Here is an 18,502-nt window from a genome sequence, read left to right as displayed (position 1 = left end):
CACCAAGCCATGCCCACCAAGCCACACCCACAGAACCTGTAGTAAAAAAATTGGATTTCACCACTGCCCCCCCCAATGGAATAAGTGTGCCTTTGTATCGAGATAAGTGAAATAATTTGCACAGTAGTATCATTTCTAGGTCTTTTTTTCTATCCTTTGTCATTTCTTAAGATATTTAAATCCAAAGTTTAAAATTACCTACCTGGTTTATTTTTCTAAAGGACAGTGGTTCATATTAAGAATGCAAGAAGCTGTGAATTTTCCATCAAAAAAAATGAAGCAGCAAAGCTCCAAATGCCTTTTTTCTTTTTCCTTCCTCTCTTTCGTTCCCACACACTGATGTGATTTCTTTGCAAGTCACAATGGTTTGTTCCCACTGAGTCACAACCAATGGCTAAGGGCAAAGAATTTCAGATGGTATTAGAAAGAAAAATTTCCACCCAAGACATCTGGTGCTTAATTTCTGAGTAATGCTTTGAAGAAGGCAAAATTCCAAGGTGGAGATCAATTGGAGTCAAGAAATTCCTCTCTTTAACCTCTATGGTTGCATTTTTAAACCATAGCAACTTTAAGATGTGTGGACTTCAACTCGCAGAAGTCCCTGGCCAGCTTGCTGTTGGGATTTATATTTATATTTTTCATCTCACAATTTTCATTTCAAGGCTGTTACAGGATGCTAAGAGCTTTATTGGAGCATAGAAGTCTGAAAAGTTACAAGATTGGTTCTGATACATACTTTAGAAATGCAGAATAGAGTCTCATAGTAAAGTCAGGGACAATCAGGTTCCTTGATTTCAGAAATCCCTTAAGCAACTTTTCCCCCTTACCCCAAAGGTGATTTTTAAAGAGGCAACTCTTGGGAGTTGGGAGTATATCTAATTCACTGGAAAGAAATAGCAGTTTCCTAAAGAATTGGTAAACTAAAATGTTCATGCTTCATTTTGAAAGTTCTCGCTCTAAATTATTTTCAACCTAATGTAAATTTAGTTGACTAAAAACCTCATCAGAACTGGGATTAAAATAGTATCCCAGAACTGGGATACTATGTGCATTCCACAGGACAATCTCTACAGAATTTAAGAAGCATAGCTAGAATAATCTGTCAGTTATAAAACACAGGCAAAATTCAAAATCCATTTAATACATGATTTCTCTTTTAGAGTTTTGCTTTATTGTGGTTGTTTTGATGCAACCTGCTTCAGGGGTTTATTTTTCTTTAATATTGTCCATTTAACATGGATAATTAAACATAAATAAATGCCAGAATTCCAGAATTTTGCAGTTTGTTGGGTTGTTCTGTGCCATTGTCTCCCTTTTTCTATTTTATGAATTGAGAGATGGGAGTATTTATAGAAATCTTGATGGAGTGTGTGTGCACCTAGGTAACTCAGTCATTTGGTAGAAACTAATCTTTGGTAGAAGATGCAGAGCTACAGAGAAAGAGCTGACACCAAATCATAGCCAAACTACTTCAGTTCTTTCAAAGAGCAAAAAGTTGATGTGTCTGAAAGTGTTAACCTGGTGTTCATTTATTGATGAAAACTTAAATATGAATATGAATAGTTCCTATTAACAGGAGCTTTCACCCAAGGTTATATTTTGATTTGATCAACCTGGAGCCCATTTTCGGATGGCTAACAATTAAATTAAACTCATCTGCATTAGTAGGGCCAGTACAGAAAAGTACAATTTCTTTAGTTTAGAAGTCAGCAATGCTAGGGCTGATACCTATCCACATTAAAAAAAAAAAAAAGATAAGAGTTGATACAGTGAATGAAATTTTGCTACTCCAAAAGACCTGTAGTAGGCAAAGAGTTTAATTAAAAAACAGCTATAAACCAAGGGTGGATGGGCAGATAAAAGGAGGGAAGGAGAAATACTTTATTACAGTCACATACCAAAATAGAGGAACAACTGAAGACATAATTTACAAGAAAAGGCACTATGAGCAAGCTACCTGGCATAAACACAACCATGATCTACTTAAACATATGTTTGCATTCTGAATTACAAATGAAAGAGGAAAGCTTTGGGTCTTGGTCATCCAGAAGGTATCTAACATTAAAGTTCATTAGGGTGCCAGAAATATTCCTAATCAGAAGCAATATTATACTATTGGTATTCTTATATAGGTGAAAGGGGACACGGTGGCTCAGTGACTAAGATGCTGAGCTTGTCGATCAAAAGGTCGGCAGTTCAGCGGTTCAAATCCCTAATGCCACGTAACGGGGTGAACTCCCATTACTTGTCCCAGCTTCTGCCAACCTAGCAGTTTGAAAGCATGTAAAAAATGCAAGTAGAAAAATAGGGACCACCTTTGGTGGGAAGGTAACAGTGTTCCATGCGCCTTTGGCATTTAGTCATGCTGGCCACATGACCATGGAGATGTCTTTGGACAGTGCTGGCTCTTTGGCTTTGAAATGGAGATGAGCACCACACCTTAGAGTCAGGAACGACTAGCACATATATGCGAAAGGAACTTTTACCTTTATCTTATACAGGTTATAGTAAATCAGATTGTGTGCCAATATTTTAATGGCACCCAAATTACTATCAATTTCACATATATTTAGGAATTTTCCTTCTACTACCATTGCAAAAAGAATATTAAATTAGATGAGTGGTAAATATCCTGTAGTATTTTTAAAAAAGAGGCAACTGCTCAAAGTAATTGCGTATGACAATATATGTGGGGCACTGGTTATTAACATCTACCTTTTTCTGCTTTAGGGTACTGCAGTTTGGTTTGCTTGTGGTGTAATTTCCTCAAAGCTCAACAACCTATGCTAAAGCATTTTCTCTTCATTCTTGTATTTCTAAATGGATGTAAAACTGTCAGCAGGTATTAAGGGACTTAGAGAATCTGTGGAAAGAAAAATATCTTCAGTCATAAATTGAAGATATTAATCCACGCCTGGCTTTACCTTTAGCAAACCTATTTCTCTATGAACAGCCACACTGGGGATGTTTAATGAGGTGACAATTGGCCAACTACTCATATCAAAGTCAGAAGTACCAACGTAACATTCAACAATTCCTTCAATATTCTCCTTATATGGAAGTATGATTGCAACATTGAATATTGCTTGTAAAGGCTACAAAGTAAGCTTGAAATCTACTGAATCTGTAAAGCACTTTTGAAGAACATAAAGCACTTCAAAACCACCTGATCTTATGAGCTTCATCAAAACAAGTTGCCATTCCAGTGTGAGAATCTGCTTTGAGGCGTTATTCATTTTGAAGGCTCACTGAATGAAAACACTTCTAAGAAACTTTGCACAGTCTTTGCAAGTAGCTTTGCAAAGGGAGAAAGTCAGAAAATGAAAAGATAATTGTAAAGTAGGACTGTTAGATATCTAAGTGGTTTGGTCTGGTTTACAAGAACCAGTTATTATTTTTCCCCTAGAAAACTCAGTGGTGCTGGATGACGTTCAGACTCACCCAGCAACTTTATCAAAGTATGGAAGTAACCTGCCACATCACTCGTCCCATGAATTCCAGGACAACTACGTTCAAAAGAAACAACTCTTCAGCAGCTCCATTTCCACTGGTTCCAATCACCTTTGGACACAATGAAAATCGATATTAGCCCTGGTGTCAAGTCTGGGATCAAATGTGACACTGTTGGTCTTTAGTGTTAAAGTTTCTATCATAAGATTACATTAAGCTCTCATTCAGCCATATGTAAAAAATAATGGAGTTGAGATGTAAACTTGCACAATAACCAGAAAGTTAAATTTAGTACAATTATAATTCTGATAAGAGAAAAATATCAAAAAGGAATGTTTTGAATCTCATAGCCAAGTGGCAAGAATTAAGTCCAATTTTTCAGCTTGTCAAAAATGTGGGAGAAATAATAGATTTCTGGTCCATGGGCACACCTTTTAATCAAATATGGATGGTGGTGTGCACGCATTGGTAAGTGTGCATGCTATGGTAGAAAGTAAACTTCATTCATCATTTTAAAATAGAGTATCGGAATCTGTTACCTTGGAAGATAACACAGCTTCAGAAGTGCAGCATTGTAAGTTGGCAGATGGCACGGCTGAGATTTTGTCTAAAACTCAGGCTCAATGGAACAGCTGTGCTTATGTTTACATGGTAAACTCCAGCCTAACATTTTCATCTTTTTTTCTTTAAATCAATCAATAAATATAAAGCTATGAAAACCTACATTATGCTGATTCACCAGATGATTTTTGATTATCACATACTAGCAATTTCCCTAATTTTTCAGATCTCCAAAGCATTTTTTTACTTTTAACAGATGTTGAACAGATGTTTATTTCTTAGCTAAAGCCAGATGGGAAACGATTCTGTATATGGCTAATTATTCAGCATGCCGAAAGTGCCTCTTCCGTAACTGAAGCAGCATACTGAAAATTTTACTCATATTCAGGAGATACATCTTAATTGCAGCCATGATGCTGGGCCAATTAGGTTCCACAAAGTCCAACATATTATTTAATACCACATCTGTAGGATGGCTGGCTACTACAAACTTATAAAGAAATGTCAGCTTCTTCGTTTCAAAGTTTGACTCTCTGCTCATCTTGCCTCTGACCTGGAATTCATGAGCAACAGCTGGAAACTAAACCTCTAAACATCTGTTCCTATTTGATCTCACAGCTGCTCTTGATACTTGTAGTCTTGGCAAAAGTTTGGACCACCTCTTGGGCTTGTGAGTGTGGAGAACTCTGTTGCAGAGGTTTTCTTCTCTCCTCCAGAGTTAGTTACTGTTAACATAGTAGAAAGTTGGGTGCTGTTAGCCCCCCTTTTATTTAACAGGACATGAAGCTACTCAAAGAACTCACCTGCATCAAAATGTCAGGTATTATCAGAATCCTGACGATGATCAGTTGTAAATAGCAATCCTGCACTGGGGGCTATGAGGATCTGAATGGGGGGAAAAAAACTCGGGCTGAAACGGGTCAAGGTGGAATTAATTTGGAAGTGAAATAAAAGTCAGCTAAGACATGTCATATTTTAACTTTAGTTTTATCTGGGGCAGGGGCGAAATCCAGCAGGTTTTGACAGGTTCTGGAGAACTGGTAGTGGAAATTTTGAGTAGTTCAGAGAACAGGCAAATACCACTTATGGCTGGCACCAGGAGATCTTGCAATATTCTTCCCCCAGGAGTGGGGAGGGAATGGAGATTTTGCAGTATCCTTCCCCTGCCATGCCCATCAAGCCACACCATGCCCACCAAGCCATGCCCACAGAACCGGTAATAAAAAAATTTGGATTTCACCACTGAGCTGGGGTTATGATCTCCCAAACTTAAGAGGTTCATTGTTTGGAGGTCTTCTTGGACTCACAAATCCAGGTCAAGGACCAGTAAGCACTTATGGATAGAAGGGTCTTTATCTTACCTTTATTGTATTGTATTGTATTGTATTGTATTGTATTGTATTGTATTGTATTGTATTGTATTGTATTGTATTGTATTGTATTGTATTGTATTGTATTGTATTGTATTATTTTATTATTTTATTTTATTTTATTTTATTTTATTTTATTTTATTTTATTTTATTTTATTTTATTTTATTGCTTTATATAGCCATCTACTTGGCCCATGACTAAAGACAATGTACGCAATTAAAAGACATAACGCAATTAAAAACAACACAATAAAACAAATTGTAAAAAAAAAAAAAAAAACCACCCTAAGGCACATAAATACATAAAATTCCAGGAAAATTCATCAAATAGGTCATACTGCTGCCAGTTCCAACAGGAAAAAAGGGGTATTTAATGACTTTCAGAGGCTCAAAAGAGATGTTACCCTAAAACAGAGGTCTTCAAACTTGGCAGCTTTAAGACTTGTGGACTTCAACTTCCAGAATTCTCCAGCCAGCATAGCTATGCTGTGAGTGGTAACCAAAGACAGTCCCATGTAAACCACATTGTGACAATCAAATATAGAAATTAAAATAGATAAGAGCATTTCTCAATTTGCCTTTTGAACAGCACTACCATAAAGGTGTAAGAGACTGAATCTTACAGTTTGAAGCAGTTACTTTTCTTCATTATTAATGGCTTATTCTAGTATCTGCAATACAACCACCTTATAAAAATCTATATCGTTGTCTGCAGTCTTTCTAGTTCAAGTATTGGTCTGGGTGAAACTTGGCAAGAAATGGTATACTCAGAAAGTGAATATAGTAAAACAAGAAGAAATAAAGGTCAAGAATCACTGGAGGGTGGACAAATGTAGAATGAATACAAAGTAAGAGACTGGTACAAGAGATGTACTTTAAACTGATTATACATATGCAGAGACTGAATGAAGATGGAACTGCAAATAAAATTAAATACTATGGAAGAATAGTGGATGGCCTAAGAGGAAAGGGAAGACCAAGAAAGTCTTACTTGGATGGAGCAGATGAGATACTCTAAAAAAGTGATGTGAAAATTACAAAAGAAAAAAGATAATGCATGCAACAGTATCAGGAATAGATGTCATCAGAGATGGTTTCAAAGATTTAAAGGTATGAAGAGACATAGTGAAGAGCCTTAAATCAGATCTAGATATATTTCCCTTTTTCATGCTTTTAGCTTCTCTGGCTTACATTTCTTACTTCCAGTTCTTCAGTCATACATTTGGACTACAATAGTTGTGATGATCCCAAATCACAAGTCTCCATGTTTCCTTATTTCCTTCCTTCCTTCCTCCCTTCCTTCCCTAATCATTGCAGTTTACTTTTGATTCTGCAGACTGTAACTGAAATGAATAGAATGATTCCAGATTCCTGGTGTACATTTAGTATATGTGGAATCAACATAATAATCTTTCTTTCCATTTAATCCTTTCTTTCCATTTCAACCTTGATTTCTTTGTGGACAAGATATGAACTAGGGCAGTGATGGCTAACCTTTTTTTTCCTCGGGTGCCAAAAGCATGCACGCGTGCACTATCGCACGCATGTATGTGCCATGCCCCTCCCGCATGCCCCACCCCTGCACATGTGTATGCGACCCCCCCCGCACATGCACACGCGACCTCCCCTTTTGGCCTTGCCTCCCAAAACAGCTGGGAGAGGAAAAAAAGCCTGACCTCCCAAAATGGCTGGGAAGGGGGGAAAAGCCTCACCTCCCAAAACAGCGCTGGGAGGGGATTTCTGGAGATCTGGGAAAGATCTGGGAAAGCACGGGCAGCAGAAAGTGAGGAGAAAGGTAACCTCCCCCTCCCATGCACAATTGTCTCCCACTTGCCAGGCAGAGACCGGAAAATCAGCTGTCCAGCGGGAAGCTCTGGAGCATGCGCAGTGGAGCTGAGCTGGGTGACAGCTCACGTGCCCGAGAGAGGGCTCCACATGCCACCTGTGGCATGCGTGCCATAGATTCGCCATCACGGAACTAGAGTCACAGCTAAATTTAAACTCTGTTCAGATATTTTTCCCCAAATAATGTCTAAAGGGTATTTCTGTGGGGGTTGAATGGGTTGAGGACAGGGTTCTGAATCACTAGTGAAATAAAATAGTTTCCATTTTTAAAGCTGGAAATTATAGCTTCCCTATAGAGGCAGAAATAAAAGAAGGAAGGCTTGTATTTCATGAAATGGGTTTTTTTTTTCTCCTTCATTTGGATGACTTTATAAAGTTGGGCAGTATATTCCTCATTTTGGTTCATAAGACTTTAGAAATAATTCTTGTCTTGTAATAAGAAAGGACAAATAGTGATTGATGAAGCATTTCGCTTCATCTCCCAGTGAAAATTGTCTATAACTTTAGGTGAATCATGGCAAGCATTTGATCATTTGAACATATCTTTAAAAGAAAGAGTCAGCATGTTCTTTCTGTTGGGCTTGTTAATAAGGAATCATGTTAAAAATTGCCAGTGATAGCAGGATACTTTCCATTTTATCTTCGTATTTAAAACAAGTCTTAGAAGTTAACATGATGAAGAAAAGCAATATAAATCGTGATCTTACACATCAGATTTCCAATTACTTCAAACTGCTATTGAAAACCTCTGTTGAACGAAAGAACAGAAAATAAAATTAGATGCTTTCATTGCTGTTCCAAAAGCAGTAAATAAAAAAGCATTAATCACTGGATGTAATATTTTAAAGTCTGGGGTGGGATGGGAGCAAGCAAACATAGAAACATCAAGGACATGAGTTTAATCTATATTAATTGGAATATCTTACTTTATGACCAGTAAAGTAAGACTTTCTGGCAGGACATGGAGTTTAAATAATGGAAAGATATTTGGTAAAAGCATCCAATAATAGCAAGATTTTCAGTGCTCTTCCTTGCACCTGCCTGTAGTTTCTCATTTTTCCCATTGAGCTAACATTTTGTATTCTGAAACCAACATGAATGGAGATTCCCACCCTTCAAGCCTTCCCCTTCTCTGGGCTAGGCTGCAGTATATCCATTTTTGTTGCCAAACAGATGGAGAACTAGCAGGCTTCCATCAGATATTAATCTGGTCCAATCTTATTTAATGTTTAGCATGGTAATAAGTATCCATAGAGATTAACATACTCATTTCCCCCCAAAGCACTTCCTAGTCTTCTCTATTGGGAAAAAATAGTCAAAATAATGGTCTTGATTCTTCTAGTATTATTACTGGCAATGGTCTGTAATACCTTCCTAGACAAATAAAAAATAGAAATGCAGCCCAAGAAAGAAAAAATGCCTTGTCTATGCCAAGGATAGAATTAGGTAAGGGGAAATCTTTCTTAGGTCATTAGTTTTAACTTAAGAACCACTGTGCAAGTTAAATAATACCATCTAGTGACACAGTGACTAATTTAAATAATAATAAGAAATATTTGAAACAAAGTAAATATACTCAACCATCTCTCCCAATTTCGACCTAAGTATTGCAAAGCAATTCTAATAAGTTCTGGTATTAAAAGCATGTGTGTGCATGCATTTTAAAATGTTTACAGATTTGGACATTTTCAATAGGTTTATATACCTTTAAAGACTGTCAAAATGATATATGTCATGATGACTTTGAAACTGTAGCTGGGATGGAGTATTTCAGCAGTGTGGAAGGGAGCATTGATGTATAAAAGTATAATGACTTGCTTTTATGGGACACCATCAAATTGTTTATATCAGCTGGTTATGAGTTAGGTGGCCTTATAAATTTAAATTATAAAGAAATTCACGTAAGTAAATAAATCCTAACCTTAATTTCAGACCATAGCATAAAGTCTATCACTAACAATTAAAATTCACTCTAATGCTTACATTTAACATTACATTTAGCACTACATTTTAAAATGGATCTCAAGGAAATCTCACCATACCCCTAGTTTACCCTAACACTAATATAAATATTTACTCTAAAAGTTGTCCTGATTATTATTATTATTATTATTATTATTATTATTATTATTATTATTATTATTATTATTATTATTATTATTATTAAAATTTTTATACCGCCCTTCTCCCGAAGGACTCAGGGCGGTGAACAGCCAAGGTTAAAATACATACAGTATGAAAATTAAGATAATTTAAAAATAATTAAATCAATTTGGCTTCCCAATTTTAAAACCCCTTACCCATAAAATTAATCAATTAAAATCTTAAGCCAGCCCGCCTCGCTGAAACAAGAAAGTCTTCAGAGCCTGGCGGAAAGTACGGAGGTCCCAGATCAGTCGTATCCCTGGGGGTAGTTCGTTCCAGAGGGCGGGTGCCCCCTCAGAGAAGGCTCTCCCCTTGGGGGTCGCCAGTCGACATTGCTTGACCAACGGCACCCTGAGGAGACCCTCTCTGTGGGAGCGTATTGGCCGGTGGGAGGTTATTGGTGGCAGAAGGTGGTCTCGTAGATATCCAGGCCCTAAGCCATGGAGCGCTTTAAAGGTGAAAACCAAAACCTTGAAGCGCACCCGGAAGACCACCGGAAGCTAGTGCAGCTCACACAGGAGAGGTGTTACATGGGAGCGCCATGTCGCCCCCATAATCACCCGCACCTGCATTCTGGACCAGCTGGAGCCTCTAGGTGCTCCTCAATGAGAGACCCATGTAGAGAGCAGTAGTCCAGTAGTAGTCCAGGTGGGAAGTAACAAGGGCATGAGTGACCATGCATATGGAGTCCTGATCCAGAAAGGGGCGCAACTGGCGTATCAGGCGAACCTGATAAAAAGCCCCCCTGGCCACGACTGTCATATGCTCTTCTAAAGACAGCCTTGCATCCAGGAGGACACCGAAGTTATGGGCCCTCTCCATGGGGGCCATTGACTCGCCCCCAATAGCCAGCGATGGCACCAGCTGGGTATATTGGGACACCGGCAACCACAGCCACTCGGTCTTGGAGGGGTTGAGTCAGAGCCTGTTCCTCCCCATCCAGACCCGCACAGCCTCCAGGCACTGGGACATCACTTCAAGGGCATCATTGGGGTGGTCTGGGGTGGAGATGTACAGCTGAGTGTCGTCAGGGTACAGACGGTACTGCACCCCAAAACCATGGATGATCTCACCCAGCGGCTTCACATAAATGTTGAACAGGAGAGGCAAGAGGACCGACCCTTGTGGCACCCCACAAACAAGGTGCCTTGAGGTCAACCTCTGCCCCCCTGCCAATGCCAATGCCGTTTCCATGCTGTACCCAGGCCTGAAGCCGGACTGGAATGGATCTAGATAGTTTCAGTTCCTGAGACAGTTTCATCCAGGTATTGCAGGAGCTGTCGCGCAACCACACTCTCAACAACCTTCGCCACAAAGCGAAGGTTGGAGACTGGATGGTAGTTTGCCAAAACAGCCGGGTCCAGAGAGGGCTTCTTGAGGAGGGGCCTCACCACCACCTCTTTCAAGGCAGGGGGCAGGAAACCCTCACTCAAAGAAGTGTTAATAATCCTCTGGAGCCAGCCTCGTGTAACCTCCTGGGTAGCCAGCACCAGCCAGGAGGGACACGGGTCCAATAAACATGTGGTCATGTTCAACCTCCCCAGCAACCTGTCCACGTCCTCGGGAGTCACAGGGTCAAACTCATCCCAGATAACATTCTCAAGACCCACCTCAGACATCCCACCTGAACCCACCCAGTCAGAGTTTAGTTTGAAGGTAAACTAAAACTAATTCTAATCACCAAACTTCATCTTTATGTTAATCCTCTAACTATAGACTTTAAGGAAGACTAACCATAATGCTCATTTCATCTAACTCCAGTATAAACATTGTTTTTTAACTGAGCACTCAGTTCTCAGTGTAATATAAAACTAAGACTATCACTCACAACAGAAACTTAACCTCTCACAAAATTTAAATGTCATTGAGTATAAACCCTATATTTACCATAATGCCAATATAAACATTTACCTTAATTTTCAGCCTGGCACAGAATGCCAATTATAACAAAACCTAAGGACTACAATTAACCATGAAATATAGTTCAAATTATATTCCTAACTCTAAATTTAACTGTAAACCTCAAGGAAGATTTATGCTGGATCCTAATTTCACCTTGATGCCAATGCAAAGCATCTCCACATCAATGCTGCCACACATGCGTGTAGGAGAAGGGATGGTAGAACCTCTGGGTGGAATGAAAAGGGGGATCAGCCTAGAATCCCTATGTAGCCATAAAAGAACCAATCCCTCTTGAGTGCCATTGACCCTTATCTAACTCTAAGCAGGTACCATATAGTTAGTTGAAAAGATTACTTGCATAGGCTTTGAGCAATAAATCAGTTTAATCTAACCTTCATGTGTGGAACTAATCTTTCATGCTGACAATGTGTCTGTACTCATACAGGAATGCATCTTTTTGAGAAAGGGGATAACAACTGTAATTCACTAATTCACTACTATTTCTCTGCTTTATATCTCAGTGGAGACATAACAAGTTCGGCTGAAATGGGAAGGCAGTTTTGCTTCAGTGGACAAATGTGAGGATCCAGGGATTTTTATTTTATAATAAAAAGGGCAAGTTCTAGCAGGCATGCAAAGATGCTATACTTAGAACCTGCTATAGTAATTACTACTCTGTCGTGAATAATTATCACAGCAAGGCCACAATTACATGTCACACAGGCATTCATAATGTATCTAAAATTACTAAAGTATAAAAATAACAGCAAGTATCTGAAGTTCACCAAAAGCAAGGAGTAAAGCATGCAAAACCATACTGGGCCTGCTGCTATTATCTCCTCTTCATTTCGAAGGCAGGCAAAATGATGACAAAGGTGATGTCTTTAATATAATATTAATACTCTACTTTCTTTTACAGTTCTTCTGTGATGGAGTACTTACTCAACAATGAACCTCAATGCCTGGCCAATTATATTGTGCAAAACTTCTTCCTTTAATGTCTGCCAGATAATCAGGGATTCTAAAGGTCAATTCTGGCTCCAGGTTTGATGGATTTAAGTGCTGTCTGCTAGATTCATCCCCTGTACTGGTAAATCCTGACAGGCTGATCTGTTTATGGCATAAAGCCAGCCAGAAGCACAGGAAATAATTGAAAAGCTGTTTACAGATCAAGTTCTTATAGACCTCAGATTGTTTATTGATTTATTTTCATTTATTGCAAGGGCTTTTATGCCACTTCAACGAAGTGAACAAGTGGTTTATCACAGCTGTATAACAATAATGTACGTATAATTTATGCATGCAACCCACTCCATATGTACGTAATTCATACATATATACATATATATCAGAGGTGGGTTTCAATAGGTTCTGACCAGTTCTGCAGAACCGGTAGCGGAAATTTTGAATAGTTCGGAGAACCGGTAAATACCACCTCTGACTGCTCCTGCCCCCATCTATTCTTTGCCTTCCAAGTCCCAGATGATTGGAAGGAAATGGGGATTTTGCAGTAACCTTCCCCTGGAGTGGGGAGGGAATGGGGATTTTACAGTATCCTTCCTCTGCCACGTCCACCAAGCCATGCCCACCAAGCCATGCCACGCCCACCAAGCCACACCCACAGAACCAGTAGTAAAATAATTTGAAAACCATAATATATAAAACAATACATCAATTATATAGAGGATGTGCATGTCTGCATGTGCGCTTGTGTGCTTGTATTTCAATTCAATAACAATAACACAAAAATAACAATAAAGCATAAAATAGCATCCCAAGTGTATAGATCATTGACTCCCCAATTCCTAAATGCCAACTGAATCAACTAGATTTTTTAAAGCATTCTTCTCTATGCTAATAAATATTAATAACAAGGACACTTATTTCTGGTGCCAACTGATCCTGCAGAATAGGAGTTCCTATCTCTAAAATCATTAAATAAAGTTTTGAAAAGCTGGGGCATAACAGATCCAATTCATCAAGGCAAGGGATTAGAGCAGAGATATTCAGAAGCATTTTAGCATTTTGGTAAGCAGCCCATAAAATACCATTGGTGTTGATAATGAGGGTCACTAAGAAGTCTAATAGAACCAAGAAGAGCTCAATCCCATCATTCAATTCCAATGTGGTTTGTCTTCCAGAGCAGCAATGTATTTTTCTTTCTCATGATCAAGTTGGAATTCCAACTGAAAAGTACCTGAATCATCTGTCGAACGATGACTCATCACCAAAAAAGTTAAGTTAGAGGCAGGGCTAATGTCTATGGAGATTCTCAATCATGGTTGTCCCACAGGTGCTTTTCAAAACGCAACTGGACATTCTTAGTTTTTCCTTGAAAACATTTCACTTCTCTTCCAAGAAATTTCTTCAGTTCTCAAGAAGCTTCTTGAGTGAGAAGCAAAACGCTCACTCAGAAAATTTTTCAGTTGCCTTTTGAAAAGCACTTTTGGGTTAGGACAATAATTTTCAAGTAAAGCCGGATGAGATATGGCCTCTTTAAGAGAGAGAACACTATTATCTCAGAGTTGGAGGAGACCTAGTTGAACCCCCTTCTCAGGCAGGAAACCCTATACCATTTCAAATAACTGGTTATCCAATTTCTTCTTTAAAACTTCCAGTGTTGTAGCATCCACAATTTCTGGAGGCAAGACGTTCCACTGATTAATTGTTCTGTCTACTGAACAATCAGTCCACTGATCTCTTTCCAGATTGATGGCACTCTGATCTCTCTTAAAGACACATCTGAAATTCAGCTGCTAAAAAAAATCAGACCTGGGTCCAAAACAAAAATGGCATGTGCATATTGCAAAGAATCATATCTATTTCCTTGGTTTCCACAAGCTGAAATTAATTCTAGGTAACATTGTGAGGCAATCATTACCCTAAGTTCACTCCAAATGATTACATTCAGACGATGCTTTTCCACTGATTATGTGTAACAGTGATTTGCTAGAATTGGAAAAAAATGTTCAAGAAGCAAGAAGTCCAGCATTCAAATGCTTACTTTATGTCACCAGACTATTAATTTAAGAAAATGAAACACAACTGATTGGAATGGATTTTTTTAAAAAAATAGACAGCGGCTGCAGGCTACTTAGAACAATAATTGACAATATTCCTATGGCAGCTGAATTGCTTGAGGGGATGTTATCTATAGCCATCAGCAATCAAAAAGGAGAGTGAGGAAAGTAAAGGCCAATTGTCCAAAAATAAATCCAGTGATTTATTACAATTCAGCACTTTTTTTTTTTTTTGTTATAAAGTTGATGAAGCAGCATGCAGGAAATGAGATGGAACAGAACATCTTGTCTTTTTGTATTGAAGCAGATTTTTCAGAGTTTTCCAAGACAATGAACGTGTTTGAAGTACCACAGCCACTATCTATAGATTTGTCAAACTACACAATCGTATCCTGAAATGTGGAAGCACCTCTGCAGAGTTGTCTGAATGGGTGACTAACAGATCACCATGGTTTCGATAGTCTTGCTCTTCAGGCAAAAATGCAACAAGCAACTAGGTGGGATTCATTACAAGGACAAGTTTGCATTCCACTGATATCACTCACTGTTTCACTGACTGAACAGTAGACCAAACAATCATTATGTTAAGTGCATGTTTCAGAAACATTATCTCCAGTCTCTTAAATGCAGAGAATTGTCCAGAGTATGTTATTGCAAAGCTATCTAATGTGGGAAACCCTGAACTTAGAATGATCCTGATCTAATCAGTATTATAACAAAAACTGTGTTTGACTACATGATAGTGAAAGATACTGAGTGAATGAGTTGAGTCAAGCAAGGTTCCGCCAATAATTTCCTAGGAAAATTGTCATTGTCACTATCCATATTATCACCAGAAAAATTTCATTTAGGCACAGGGGTGGGGGGGAGACACATCATTCTTATTGTGGAACCTATTTGCTTATTATGGAAACTTTATTGGCATTTTGACCTTAGTGAAACTCTGGAAATAATATTAATATTTACTTCTCAGTCAATGATTGTTCCAACTGAATTGCTGACTTTTTCCTGGACAAATAACCTGTGAAGAATTTAAGAATCATGCCAGACCGGGTTGTTTATGGACTCAACTATTGCATTAATTCATTCATTGAGAGTTTTATCCCTGTGAATCTGTGTAACTATTATTTTTAAAGCCACCTAAATTATGTTCCTTGCTTCACCAATATTTTTAAAAAGTATTGAAGAATAAAAATATTAATGAATGTTCAAAGTTATGATTGACCTCCCCAAAACTACTGACTATTTTCGAACTTATGACAGCGCATGCATCCTTGTGGTCACTTGACTTCATTTTGGGTGTTTGGCAACCAAATCACCCTTTATGGCCATTCACAGCATCCCACAGCCATATGACTGTGGTTTGTGATGTATTTGTCAGTTTCCAGCATGTTCTGGTTTCTGAGAAAAAATGCCAACTGGGGAAAATGGATTCAATTAAAGACCACCACATTCATTTAACAACTGTCATAAAAATTTTTGTAATTTTGAGTCCAGTCACATAATGCCTTGACTTATATCCATAACCATTTACAATGTAATTCCAAGCTCAATTACAATCATAAGTCAAGGACTACCTGTATTGTATTTATGTCTCACCCTTTCTTCAAGAGAATCAAGGCAGAATGTATAATTTACCCATTTCCCTTTATTTACCCTCCCAGCAACTCTATAAAGTAAGTTGGGATGAGAAATAGGAATTAGCCTACCATAATTCAACCAAGTTCTACATTGGGACGAAAAACTGATCCCGAATGTTCTCAGATATCAGCATACATCCCACTCACTGATTCTCAGAAAATATATGTGATGAAAAAATTCTGTAAAGTAATTAGGTAGAACAAATATGGTCCTTAAAATAGTTATGATAATTTATAATGTTATAATGTCAACCCTGGTAATGCTGTGCTTAGAATGCAGTATTGCAGGGTAACTCTGCCCACAACTAGGAGTTCAATCCTGATGGGCTCAAGGTTGACTCAGCCTTCCATCCTTCTGAAATTGGGTAAAATGAGGACCCAGATTGTTGGGAGCAATATGCTGATGTTGTAAATTGCCCAGAGAGTGCTATATAAAGCGCTATAGGATGGTATATAACTCTAACTGCTATTGCTATTGAACACGATTAAAAAAAAACGGTAATATGTAGCCCAGGACAATTTGCCATTCTTGGCCAAATTTCAGGTAGCCCTTAGCTTGATTTCAAAAGCTTCTGGAAGTCACCGGTTCAAATTTCTTCCAATAGTCCACTATCTCTTCCCTGGTAGCCAATTGTGCAGAGAAAAGGAGTAGAGACAAGGACTGATATTAGAAAAGGGAAAATAAAACGGAAAAAAATAAAAAAAGGGAGGAAAATATTTGGATTTGGAGCCTTCACCTACTTCTAGTTCAGACAATGCCTCTTTGCCCAGAGTTCCCTAATCACAGATTAACTCAGGGAAACATGCTTTTGCCCAGAAACAAGTTGTTTATTCTTAATTTAATTGTCTACCTGTTAATCATGTGGCACATGTAACTATAAATCCAATCAATAACCTGAATTAATCAATGAATATTTAGATAGACATTGCAATATGAAAAGCTAAAAGAAACAACAGACATATAATAAAATATATCTTACATTTTATATTTACGCCAAGGAATAAATTTAAAAAACCTTGAAAGCAAGGTGAGCTTCATAACATTGGACACGCTGAAATGAAATTGAGAACTTAAAGGTATTAGAACTTTTTTTTTAACTTTGGGACAAGGATATATTGTGTCTCATTCTAAGGCAGTAGGAGAGCTGGCTAGACATCTTGTAAGGCTTTTAATCAAAGTATTCCTCAAGAAATTATCATCTTCCCTTGAAGAATAACATCCTGTCACTACTCAATGAAACTTTGGGGGTTATCTGATATAATACAAGAGAAAAAAACCTCCACCAAACAATTGCTTCTTAGATGTGTGCTTTCTTTATAATTCTATTTGAGCTTTGTGAATTATTCATCATCTCAGGATTTGGAACATAAACAAAGTTTATCTCCAGCAGAAAAATATCATGCCTTTGCACTTCTAAAATATTCAGCATTGGCTGAGTCATATTTCCCAGTTTCTTTACTATAGTTAGCAGATCAGAAGTGCATTCCAGATTGCTTATACTCCTCTTTCTATTTTACTTTTGGGTGCAAACATCTGCTGCCACTGATGCAAATTATCCCTTCTTAGGGCCAAAGTTGGTAGGATTGTAAAGCTGTAAGGGGACATTTAATTAATGGAGTCTAATGCTCTACTTAGAGCAGGAATCAAAATTAAAGCATGTCTGTTAGGTCACTATACACCTCAAATTTAATATTCCCAGGTAAGGAAAGCTCATCACCCTGGAATCCAGGGGTGTCAAACTGCCAGGCCTTGGAATGGATGTGTCACCAGCAGGCCATGCCCACCCCAGCTCTGCGAATTGGGAAAACGTTGTGAAATGACATGTGACAGCAACATGATGCAGCGAGTTTGATACCCGTGCTGGAATTCATAAGAAAAGTGGGAGGTCAATGGTAGAATGGCCTGGTTGATGGTGGACCAGGGGGAAAAAACAAGGGGTATTTGCATGAGGGACATCCCCTCATGCAAATCATTTTAACATCATTGCTCTTTGCCCATCACTTCTTGAAGTACAATATCTGCATTCACCCTTATTGTGAGCAAATTGTTCAAATCCAAACGAATAATTTTGAAAGGTCAGGCAGAAAATCCTGCCATTCCCAATCGCTGATAGTAACCATGCAGTAAATAACATCTTACCTCATTCCTCAATTTGTTGTCTTTGCATTTTATCCAAAACAAGAGCAGTCTGATATCGTGACCTTACCTTACCCCATGTCAGGTATGGTCCAGAACAGTGGTGGGTTCCTCCCAGTTCAGCCCGGTTTGGCCAAGCCAGTTGCGGTGACGATATGATGTCACCAAACCGGTTCTCTTTGTTCGGGAGCTGGGCTCTCCCCCCCCCATGTTATTCTTACCTTTTATTTGGCCCCGCTCCCAATCTATTCGCTGCCTCCCGAGTCCCAGCTGATCGGATAGAAGGAAAAAAACTGTTTAAGCTCTTGCTGTGGCACTTCAAAGGGCCGCCCTACAGCTGATCAGTGTTAAAAGGCAGTGTGGTGGTAGACCAGTGCGCTTGGAAAACAAATTGGTAGACCGGTGCCCAAAAACAAATGAGTAGACCGGTG

The sequence above is a fragment of the Pituophis catenifer genome, unplaced genomic scaffold (genome assembly GCF_029215685.1).
Source record: "Pituophis catenifer annectens isolate HBS135680 unplaced genomic scaffold, rPitCat1.0.hap2 SCAF_6, whole genome shotgun sequence".
Taxonomy (NCBI): domain Eukaryota; kingdom Metazoa; phylum Chordata; class Lepidosauria; order Squamata; family Colubridae; genus Pituophis; species Pituophis catenifer.
Note: the sequence above shows the minus strand (reverse complement) of the source record.